Raw genomic sequence first — 12,255 nt, 5'->3', positions numbered from 1 at the left:
TAATTCATGGTAGAAGAGCTAGTTGTTGTTGGGTTTGTTTGTTTTTTTAAGTTGTTGCTATTTTGCTTTGTATCATGTTTTGGTGGGGTGGAATATATTGTGTTAAAAAAACAACACATTATTGGAAAAGTGACAAGCAATGTGGTCGAGTCGTTCGCACAATAGCATCACACTGAAAAGGTCCTGGGTTTCAATCTATTTACAAAGTCTGAGGAGTCACATAAAGGTTGCACATTCTAAATGATGGCAACCTGAGGTGAACCAGACTGACCGAGCCGCATTGAGGAAAAATGGAAGACAGAGTGAAGTGTATTTTAAAGATGTGATTGACTTTCCATTTCGCTCAATAAATAATAAATAGAATGTCCCAGTGTTTAGCTATCAGTTATGTTTAGATTAGATCATCATAAATAATCAACACTTGTAGGACTGAAAAGCATACCAAATGGAAATAGAGGGGGTTGTGCTCCTACAATGGCTGCTCAGGAAGCTTGACCTTCAGCATACCCTAACCACAAGGCAGACCACAGGCTTCAACCCACAGAAGGTGCATTACGACTCAGCACCACTCCTCAGTGCAGCTCCTGCATCAAAATGATGTGATTTACATTTTGGCCCCATAAAGTGCACTGCGGCTGGTGTAAATACTAGCTTAACAATGACAAAATGCCCAAAGCAACTAACAGCCGCCAAACTAATATGCATTAGCGAGACCACTCCCAATGTTATTATCCTTTTAATACTTAATGTCACGTTCCACTGCACGTCCGTTAACAGGCGCCTCACTCCATGGTGTTCTCTCCTACGCTTTCCTTCCGCGTATTTCCAATCCCATTTCCACATCAAATAGCTGGCGCTAATTCAAAGACTCCATGGATCACCCAGGCTTTGGCCACGACTCAACTTGCAACTGACAGGGAGTCGTGACCGGCAAAGTGAGAACTTACTCCTTGAGCAGAGAGTATGCCTTTACCTAATATTAGGGCTGTCACAAACAATTACTTTGATAGTCAGTAATCGCTAGTTATTCTGTGATTAGTTGGCGAATCAATTTATATATATATGTTACTTACTGCTATATTACTCTGAGCTTAACAGTTAAGATGGAAATGCATTGCAAACAAAACCTATGCACTGAAAAAAGTTGGACTATGAATTAGAGATGTGATACCAATCGATCGGGTCTGATCACGTCATTTTCAAAGTATCGGAATCGGCAAAAAAATATCGGCCATGCCTTTTTTTAATATATATATAGGGTATATTTTAATTAAATCGTTTTCTAATTGTATTTAACGTCACAGACGTAATATGTTACACTCATCCAGAGTCTTTAGGCTTAAGGTAGGGTTATCAAATTTATCCCGATAACAGCGGCAATTCATTTTTTTAAAAAATGTGTCACGTTAAAATATTTAACGCAATTAATGCATGCGCTGCATGACCCTCTCACTCATTGTCGCACTCAATCTGTAATGACGCTATTTTACCTATATAGAGAGATAAAAGGCAGCGCAAAATGAGTAGAGTGAACTTTGGCAGCCTTTGAAGCCTTTTATTAATTGGCTAAAGCCTTGCAATCCCTCTCTCTATGATTAGAAATATCATGGGAAGCAATGTGGGGAAGCAAGGTGGCAAATGATCTTTGTCTTAACACCTTATGTTATTTCCCAACGCAGAGAAGATATAGCAATTGGTAGCACGTTGCACAGGCATGGTTCCACTTCCCATCATGCATTTGGGATGGCCACAGTATCATTTACTGAAAGCTCAACAAATACACTAGATGGCAATATTTAGTCACAATAAACAAAGTCACAAGTCTTTCTATCCGTGGATCCCTCTCACAGAAAGAATTAATAATGTAAATGCCATCTTGAGGATTTATTGTCATAATAAACAAATACAGTACTTATGTACTTTACGTTGAATGTATATATTCGTCCAAGTTTTATTCATTTTTTCTTAATTCATTGCCAAAATGTATATGATCGGGAAAAATTATCGGGAATGATTGGAATTGAATCGGGAGCAAAAAAAAGCAATCGGATCGGGAAATATCGGGATCGGCAGATACTCAAACTAAAACGATCGGGATCGGGAGCAAAAAAACATGATCGGAACAATCCTACTATGAATATTATACAACTATTGTATGTTACTACATCATTAGCAAAACCAGATGTTTGCAAATATCTTATTTGGATAAATTACAAAGGTAACACTGGGGAAAACATTTTTTGTTGTTTAAGGTCTGGAGTGGATCTGGGTGGAGTCCGGGTGTGGAATCCAAAACGGATTTCCACTATAGGATCTTCACTTTAAAATAGTAGCAGTAGTAGTAGTACAACAGTAAAACTAGAAAAATCAAATTGTGATAAGATGACATTTTTAAATGTTATGTTTTCACAAATCTGATATGGTTAGTTGTGTGCATGTAGTACCAAAAATTCTAACGTGGTTGACTAAAACTGAGATCACTTTTGCATTTTGCAACCGGAAATTCCTTAAAAACTGCTGTAAGACCTGAAACAAAAACTTTTTTTCTCCGAATTGTTGCCCAGGGTAATTAGTTTGCTTTCAGGACTACAAAAATCAGAGAATGTTGACTGTTAACTCTTTCAGAGACACTGACAATGATGAGGATCTTTCGACTGTTAAAATCTAAATGAGTTTATTACTAGTTTAGCACAAGCAGACAGACATCCAATCCATTTGAACTGGGAAGGTGGCAGCGAATGAATATTTGTTAATTCACTGTCAGCCCTCTCAGTTCAAATAGATTGGACGTCTATCACTGTCAATGGCAGCTAAAAAGGTTAGGTTAGGTTAGGTTAGGTTAGGTTAGGTTAGGTTAGGTTAGGTTAGGTTAGGTTCATAGGTCATCGCAGGTCTTAATGCACAAATCCGATTTTTTCGTGTTTTTCCGACTCGAGTGAGGCCTTACCTTGATGCTCTGAACGTGACAAGTTGCATAGAAGTGGACCATTTCAAATCCGATATGGGTCACTTTCGTATATGGTTTATATTCCATCTGAGCCACATTTTTCCAGAATTTGGCGGTGGTCTGAACTGTCAAGTCTGCCAAATCAGAATTCATGCAGCTATTACGTCAGCAAAGAGCAAGAGCGGCAGCGATGTAGTTGAGCATTAGCGTTAGCGCCTAGCTTCAACACTGCTTTTACGCAGGAGGCAGGCTTGATCACATTCATAAAAACTAAAATGAAGAAAAGGATAAGCCTGATAATGCTCGATTTTCTTTCTGTGCGCCAAATGAACAATTTTTCAGTATTGCTTACATGGCCGAGTCAGTACAAACTGACGCACAGACGTAAGGGTTATGTGCATGCGTCATGCACGCACAGTGCGTGTATGCATTGTATGTACGTATTCTATCAGTCCATGTAAACTTTGAATATAAGACTAAAGTGGGATTATTCATGTCGGTTATTTGTGTCCTCTTTTTGGAAATCAAAATATGACCACCCTGGAATGACATACAGCCAGCATGTGTCGTTACTTGCGAGTCAGTTTGCTCAGCACGTGTCGGACTTCGAATTAGTGCACAAGCATAATACTTGAGCAGGCTCAAGGGACAAAGGCAGTCCGAACGGGTACGCCAAAAAACCAGATGTGACAAAAAAATCGGAATTGTGCATCAAAACCTGCAGTATGAACCTAGCCAAAGTGACTCAAAGATGATTTGGGTAAATTTTTAGATTTAAAAAAAGAAAAATTAGCATGCATTTTGAAAATACAAGAGATATATTGCCTGCCAATGACACCGATAGACGTCCAATCCATTTTGACAGGGAAGGGCTAGCAGCGAGTGATCACTGCAAGACCTCCCAGTCAAAATGGATTGGACATCTATTGCTATCAATGGACTAAAATAAATAAGTTTAGAAATCACTTTTTAACCTAACAGTCCTTGCTGTAACCTTGCTGTTGTGCCAATTGCAGCAAAAGATGGATGCAATACATGGCAAAGCGGTGAGTCACATCCAGCCGACTGTCAAGCTGGTGCACGCACGCAGCCTAAAATGACTCCACTATGGCTTTTAAGCACACCAAGAACATATTTCGAGGGGGGGGGGTCCAAGGGGGAACGTCAGTGGGCTTGAAGCCCGCGTGATCCTCTGAGACTGTGGAAGCGAGCGTAGTGGAAAACAGCCCCCTCTGCTAATCCATGTCGGGCTAATTACAGCTTTGATCCTTTGGGTGAGCGCGGCAACGCGCTCCGGAGCTTCACTGACATTGTTTCCATTCAAGTTCAATCGCACCTGTGTTACACATTTGCATTGTTGAACGCTGTTCAGTCACATTTCCATAAATGAAAAGTTAGCTTCTTTGCCTCATTTTTTTCTGTGTTGCTGCTCTGAATGAATGGCAAACACAGAATGGAGGGTGAGGTTGACCCAGCAATTTCCTGCTTTCAGAAGTAGCCTAAGAAACATAACAGAAACTAGATCGCGCCGATGTGAAAAGGAATGTCAGTAGGGCGAGACAGGGGTGTGACATTACACTCAGGTCTCCTGCTGCGCTATGTGAAAACAATTGTCACAGTCTGACAAGTACGGTACATTAACCTCTCACATCTAAAACAGCAACATTGCAGTTTGTTTTTGTGGAAAATGGCTATTTCCCGACATTTGCAGCATTAGTGTAAAAAGCAAAAGCGGATGAATGATGGCAGTGTTTCTTTTAAGATTTTTTTCAGCAGCGGGGCAGAAGTTAATTTAAATAAACAAATGTTAAATTATTTTCAAATGAAAAAATATATGTATTATAAATATTAGATTTATATTTTATTTACTGAACAAAAATATTAACACAAGGTATACTACGCAAAAAATAATAATAATAATCTTGGTAGACCCATGAGCCAGTAATAGTCTAATAATACCTGACTAGCATCATCTCGATCAGGTGTCTTTCTCTTCTGAGAGGAATATTAATATACTCATCAGAATAATTCATTCAGCAGTTGCATAACAGCGTGTAGATATTAACTTTAGCCTAATGCTACCAATTAGTTCACTTATATTAGCGACACAGAGTTGGTACCAAGCCAAATTAACTTAAACAACCAATTAACTACTAGTATATAGCGGGTCATCAATATTTTGTCAACGTCATTTTAACATTAACTCAACAGAAATGAGACATGTGCATTGCCGCCGGTGTAGGTTCACTATCCTCTTCCCCTCACTATCCACTCGCTCTCGCTATATGATTGGCCGAAGAGTCGAAATGCTCTCCCGTGATTGGCCGAAGAGTCGAAAGGCTCTCCCGTGAAATGCCTGTTTAAAAATGTTCCCGTTGTTACTTCTTGCGTTCGCTTCAAAGTGCTCATTTAAAAAGGAAAATCGATGGATGATACTATACACAGTGCGTATTATTAACAAATGCTAAAGTTGTATATTCATATAGCGAGAATAAGGAACGTCACTGACAAGCAAAGGCCCCCGCGAGTGGATAGTGAGGGGAATAGGATAGTGCGCCTACACCGGCACACATTTTGGAGTATTTATACCCCACCGCAGTTAGCCGATATTTTCCCAGGCTACAGGGGGCAGGTGTCTATTGCATACAAACAACCACAACTGAGATAAAATGTCCACGTGTTTAAAAATGTCAGCAGATATAAGAACAGTTAATTAAAAAATAAAATAGAAAGTGATGTATTTTACGCTCTATAAGGTGCATACTAGTATAAGGCTAGGTTCATACTACAGGTCTTAATGCACGAATCCGATTTTTTCGTGTTTTTCCGACTCGAGTGAGGCATGAACTTGACGGTCTGAACGTGACGGTCGCATAGAACTGGACCATTTCAAATCCGATCTGGGTCACTTTCGTATGTGGTTCAAATCTGATCCGGGCCACATTTTTCCAGACTGTCGCGGTGGTCTGTACTGTCCAGTGTCCCAAATCGGAATTCATGCAGCAATTACGTCATCAAATAGAGAGAGAGATGCTAAGGTAGCGGTGCAGCTGTGCGTTATTAGCGCCTAGCTGGCAGTGAAAACGGCTTTTTGGGGAATGGCCGGGCTTGACAACAGTCATAAAAAATAAAAATGGGTTGAGGATAAGCCTGAGAATGATGGGTTTTCTCTCTACTCTATGTGAACAATATTTCAACATTGCCTACATGGCCAAGATGTCGGGGAAAACTGCCCGCATGTGTGTGTGTGAGACATGCACGGACAGTGCGTGCATGCTATCGATTAGAGGTGGGAATCTTTGGGCACCTTACGATTCGATTACGATTCAGAGGCTCCGGTTCGATTATTAAATCGATCATTGACTGACCCCCTTTAGTTCCAAAATTGTTCAAAAATCCTCTCAGGCTAAACCAAACTAATATTTCATTATCAAGTTAACAGTTAGAAACAGTAAATAAAATACTCAAGTCCCCATTCTGTATCAGCAGCTTTAAACTACATTCAATTAATTTAATGATGTGAATCAACTGTTAAAGTTGTTAAAATTGCTATAGTTATGCCATAATTTCCCTTCTGTCTACTTTCAACATCTCAATGTTTTAAAACTGTTTCTTCATTTAAAGATGATTCAAGTCAAGATTTTGTCGATTTAGGAGTATTTTAGATGAGATTTAGATTTAGGTTCGCTGCAACAGAGCCTTCTAGAGAAGTCTACTGCTTTAAGATGGCGACTGTTTACAACGCGGCAACTACTAAACGGCAAGTCTGTCATTTCTCATCTAGTTTTCTTTATATGTTTTAACACCGCCGTCGTCTGTCATTTTGCATCTAGTTCTACATGTATGTGATATCTATTATAGCCGTATGTGTCCATATGTTTTTAGCAACTAGCAACTGGTGGTTGTTTGAAGCAGCTGTCTGCTGCAGTCAGGTATTATTGTTTTTTTATCCAGTGGCATGAGTTGTATATGCTATCTACTCTCGGTCCGTTCCTCATTGCGTCCCAAAGACCGCACTGACTGTGTTTTAGTTCTGCTTTAACTGGTATAATCCAATAATCGGAATTTGGATGTTTGTGAATTGTTCTCGAATCTTTCACGGCCGAATCGCGAATAATCTAAGAATCGGAAATTTCGCACACCTCTACTATCGATCCATATAAACTTTGACTATACGCCTAGACGGGGATTATTTATATGTCTGTAATTCGTGTCCTCTTTTTGAAAAGCAAAATATGATATCCCTGGAATGACGGATGACGTGTGTCAATTGTTTTGATGCTTCTGCGCATGCGGGTCTTCTTGCTCAGCGAGTGTCGGACTGCGCATTAGTGCGCATGCGTGATACTTGAATGGTCTCAATGGACAAAGGCAGTCTGAACGGGCACGCCAAAAAAACGGATATGACAAAAAATCGGATTTGTGCATTAAGACCTGTCGTATGAACCTAGCCTTAGGCACACCTTCATTAATGGCCTATTTTAAAAAATGTTTTCATACATAGTAGAGATAAACCGATATATCGGCCGGCTGATATATCGACCCGATATTTGGAAATTTGACGTATATTGATATCGGCCTTTTTTTTAATTCGACTGGCCGAAATGAAAAAGTCCATTTAAAACTAGGGATCACGCCATTTTTCGGAGGATCAAAATCGGGTGATAAGGATCGGGCTGTTTTTCTTGGTCAGCAGTGGACTGCGAGTTTTGCTTGTTAAAGTTAACAATAATTGACATGCGTTGAAGCTTTGATCTTGCCAGAGAAGCTCGGCAGTGCTACCCTCAAAGACGCCGAATGTGTCAATCATTGTTTAGCTTGTGAAACACTAGTGTGCTGTGGCAACTCAATGAAGCATTTATTAAAGACAAGCATTTTTCAACCTTATTCTTGTTTAAAAAAAAAAAAATCACATTATGAAGGCGGCATAGTGCGAAAGTAACATGTTTAAAACTTTTTTTTTGGGGGGGGGGGGGACAACAATTTTTCCGGATAGCTATTTATTTATCCTTTTATTCAACTTTATAGAGATGTTAATGAGTCTAGGAAATTCAAGCACTTCTAGAGCCACTATTTTTCATTTGTGTGATTCAATAAACATGCTTTCAGCATTTCAATGAAGTTCAGTGTTGCATCATTCAATTTTTAACGCCAATTTTTACACTTTTAGTGCAAATGAATATTGGCTGCAAAAATCACTTATCTGCCTCTCTTACTACTAATAATCTGTATCAGTCCTGAAAAACTTATTTTAGTCGATCTCTAATATATAGGGCGCACCGCTTTATAAAATGCAGTAGTAATAGTAGTAGTTGGTACTGTGTTATGTATCCACTAAGATGGAACTGGCTAAAGGGAATGTGGGAACTTTGCCATGATTGACCAATATACAGTGGGGCAAATAAGTATTTAGTCAACCACCAATTGTGCAAGTTCTCCTACTTGAAAAGATTAGAGAGGCCGGTAATTGTCAACATGGGTAAACCTAAACCATGAGAGACAGAATGTGGAAAAAAACAGAAAATCACAGTGTTTCATTTTTAAAGAATTTATTTCCAAATTAGTGTGGATAATAAGTATTTGGTCACCTACAAACAAGCAAGATTTCTGGCTGTCAAAGAGGTCTAACTTCTTCTAACGAGGTCTAACGAGGCTCTACTCGTTACCTGTATTAATGGCACCTGTTTTAACTCATTATCGGTATAAAAGACACCTGTCCACAATCTCCGTCAGTCACACTCCAAACTCCACTATGACCAAGACCAAAGAGCTGTCGAAGGACACCAGAGACAAAATTGTAGACCTGCACCTGGCTGGGAAGACTGAATCTGCAATAGGTAAAACGCTTGTTGTAAAGAAATCAACTGTGGGACCAATTATTACAAAATGGAAGACATAAAAGACCACTGATAATCTCCCTCGATCTGGGGCTCAATGCAAGATCTCACCCCGTGGCGTCAAAGACCAACAAGACCAACAAGAACGGTGAGCAAAAATCCCAGAATCACACGGGGGGACCTAGTGAATGACCTCCAGAGAGCTGGGACCACAGTAACAAAGGCTACCATCAGTAACACAATGCGCCGCCAGGGACACAAATCCTGCACTGCCAGATGTGTCCCCCTGCTGAAGAAAGTACACGTCCAGGCCCGTCTGCGGTTCGCTAGAGAGCATTTGGATGATCCAGAAGAGGACAGGGAGAATGTGTTATGGTCAGATGAAACCAAAATAGAACTTTTTGGTAGAAACATAGGTTCTCGTGTTTGAAGGAGAAAGAATACCGAATTGCACCATACCCACTGTGAAGCATGGGGGTGGAAACATCATTCTTAGGGGCTGTTTTTCTGCAAAGGGACCAGGACGACTGTTCTGTGTAAAGGAAAGAATCAGTGGGGCCATGTATCGAGAGATTTTGAGTAAAAATCTCCTTCCATCAGCAAGGGCATTGAAGATGAAACGTGGCTGGGTCTTTCAGCATGACAATGATCCCAAACACACAGCCAGGGCAACAATGGAGTGGCTTCGTAAGAAGCATTTCAAGGTCCTGGAGTGGCGTAGCCAGTCTCCAGATCTCAACCCCATAGAAAATCTGTGGAGGGAGTTGAAAGTCCGTGTTGCCAAACGACAGCCCCAAAACATCACTGGTCTAGAGGAGATCTGCATGGAGGAATGGGCCAAAATACCAGCAACAGTGTGTGAAAAGCTAGTGAAGAGTTACACAAAACATTTGGCCTCCGTTATTGGCAACAAAGGGTACATAACAAAGTATCGAGATGAACTTTTGGTATTGACCAAATACTTATTTTCCACCATGATTTGCAAATAAATTCTTTAAAAATCAAATAATGTGATTTTCTGTTTTTTTTTTCCACATTCTGTCTCTCATGGTTGGGGTTTACCCATGTTGACAATTACAGGCCTCTGTAATATTTTAAAGTGGGAGAACTTGCACAATTAGTGGTTGACTAAATACTCATTTGCCCCACTGTAAAAGATGCATCGGCTTTTAAAAGATTTAAAAGTCTTAGGTGCACCTTACAGTGCAGAAAATACGGTATGTTTGAAGGTGTGTAGGTTTGGATTTAGGAGCGCCGAGCCAAAATGAATGTAGAGGAAACACTGGGTCGAAAAGGCAAAAGTGGATGAATGATGGGTCTTGTGGTAGAACTTCAATGCAGCAACTTTACAGAATGTCTTTTATAAAACAGGCTTTTACTTTTTATTGCATTCTCAACAAGAACCAGTAAGTTGCTGCAGTCTTGTTTTATGCTGCAAGCACGTTAAATGTGAGAAGCTCTTTAGCCGAGCTTGGCGCTGTCAACAAAGTGAAGATTTATCTTTGAAAGCTCACCACAACAGCCTCGCAATTCATTTCCAAAGGCCTGCAAAGCACAGGTGCCGTTTGTTACTAAACGGGAGAAGACGCAGAGAGGCAGATTAAAATGGGTAATTGGGAGTTTCTGTTCTAAAATAGCCTGCTGTCCTAGTGATAGTCCCAAAACACATGGCCACAGAGACAAGGGAAGCAGAGGAGGGGGCGATGATGATGATGATAACTGAGGCTCGGCAGCAGATGGCATAGCATCAGCTCTGCATCTTTGCCAGTGATGTGAATTGAGAAAACTGACAATGCTTATGATGAGAATTAATAAAAACTATTATTGTTAAGAGCATTGTTGGCTTTAAGTGCTTATTCGAGCGTTTGATATTTACAGGTCAAATTATGTTTCATCTTTAAAATATACAAATTTACACATATTTACATCATTTTTGTAATATTACCTAATTGGCATAAGGTTTGTATTTTGCTTTTCTCATATTTACTCATACTACTTTTTTTGTGAGGACATTTTCTCATATATTAGGCCTTTACATAAAATGTGCTCTTGAAAAATGGTGACTTATGTCTTACGACCATTTTATTCTTGTGGTTTTATGACTTATTTCCCCTAGTTACAGCACTTTAACATTGTAATTATATATTATTTTCTCATTTATGGTATGATTTTAATTCGGTAATACGACTACAATTTTCTTTACAGTAATTTAAATGACATACAATTACATTCCGATTTCTCACAACATCTTTAGTTCAATGACATCACTTTTCCACATTATAGTTTCACCATTTACAACCGCTTTTTCATAAATATGCACCACACTTTATTATTATCAAAAGTGTATTGTTCTCACCTCCCAATTTATTTCTATTACTACTTGTACCAACACTTTCATTGCATAAAATTACAACAGATTACATTTTCTCATATCAAAACTGTACCCTCATGACACTATTCATAATAAAACTTTCCCTTGCAGAATTCTACTGTATTCTGTTGACATTTTTTTTAGAGAAGCACTTTGTGTGTGTGTGAAATGACCGAAAAAATTATAATAATTTAACATATCCTTGCAATTACTACTTCAGTCATTGATATAGCATTTTTTCCCTATCAAACTCGGGTTAGGGTTAGTACACCTGCATGAAATTGGGTACAAACCTTTTAATAGAAGTTAGTAATAGAACATTTAGTACTATTTAACTCGGACCCTTATTACCTCATCATCAGTATTATTAGTATTATATGTATCAGTATTATTCCCCTTGTTTGTAAAAGCTGACCGATGCAAAGTCCATGTGTACCTAATGAAATGTCCTAGTTCGTGCCACGGTGGCACAAAAAGCTGCGCGTTACGTATACGGAACACCGCCGCGTTACCATGACCACTGAGTTACATCCGACATGTTTAAACATGAAAGCGCATCTTTTTCCCTGTGTGTATGCGTCCATACTTGCTCCCCACATGAAACGTTGGCGAGCCCCGCCGGGTGTAGCTAACCTTAGCTCGGCTCGACTCTTTAGCCTGGCCCGCACGGACGTCCTCCGTCCTCGGTCGTGACCAGGCCGGAGACCGACCGACCGGCCACCGCTCACCAAGCCTTGTGTCCCTTCGCTCCACCCGGCTGTGACACATACGACGCCGCGTACTAACTAAAAACGCCTCAGGTACACCTTCAACCCCGCACTGCCATGACAGTGACGCCTATTATAATTTTTGCGACTCATATGAGACCCACCTGTCGTGACGTTCGTTGCGCCCCCGAGGAAGGGAAACCGCTGGCGGTCCTTGAAGAGGGCGGTCACCCTGGTCGAGCAGCTCGCCTTGCGTGGATCTCAGGTAGCCTGCGACCAAGAGCGGCGCTTCCCGTCCCGTGTGTGAGTACACTGCGACGATGCTTCATGCAGCCTGCGAGTCTGTAACGCCATTGGCTCAGCTGGGCGGAAGTCGTGCTCGCTTGCTCAGCA

At 40.3% G+C, this 12,255-nt stretch overlaps 1 protein-coding gene across 4 annotated transcripts in view; it reads right to left on the bottom strand.

Moving 5' to 3' along the window:
• The window catches only part of LOC130926868 (hyccin 2-like), a 72,220-nt gene extending 59,965 nt beyond the window's left edge, over nucleotides 1-12,255 (bottom strand). The window contains exon 1 of one of the 4 annotated variants that reach the window (XM_057852155.1): nucleotides 12,027-12,255. The gene's annotated coding sequence lies outside the window, so the exon portion shown is untranslated. The remainder of the gene's footprint in view (nucleotides 1-12,026) is intronic. The other 3 variants (XM_057852157.1, XM_057852158.1, XM_057852159.1) reach the window with 3 other exon arrangements.

Source organism: Corythoichthys intestinalis, chromosome 12 (genome assembly GCF_030265065.1).
Source record: "Corythoichthys intestinalis isolate RoL2023-P3 chromosome 12, ASM3026506v1, whole genome shotgun sequence".
Lineage (NCBI taxonomy): Eukaryota > Metazoa > Chordata > Actinopteri > Syngnathiformes > Syngnathidae > Corythoichthys > Corythoichthys intestinalis.
This window is presented reverse-complemented; position numbering and strand designations above follow the sequence as displayed.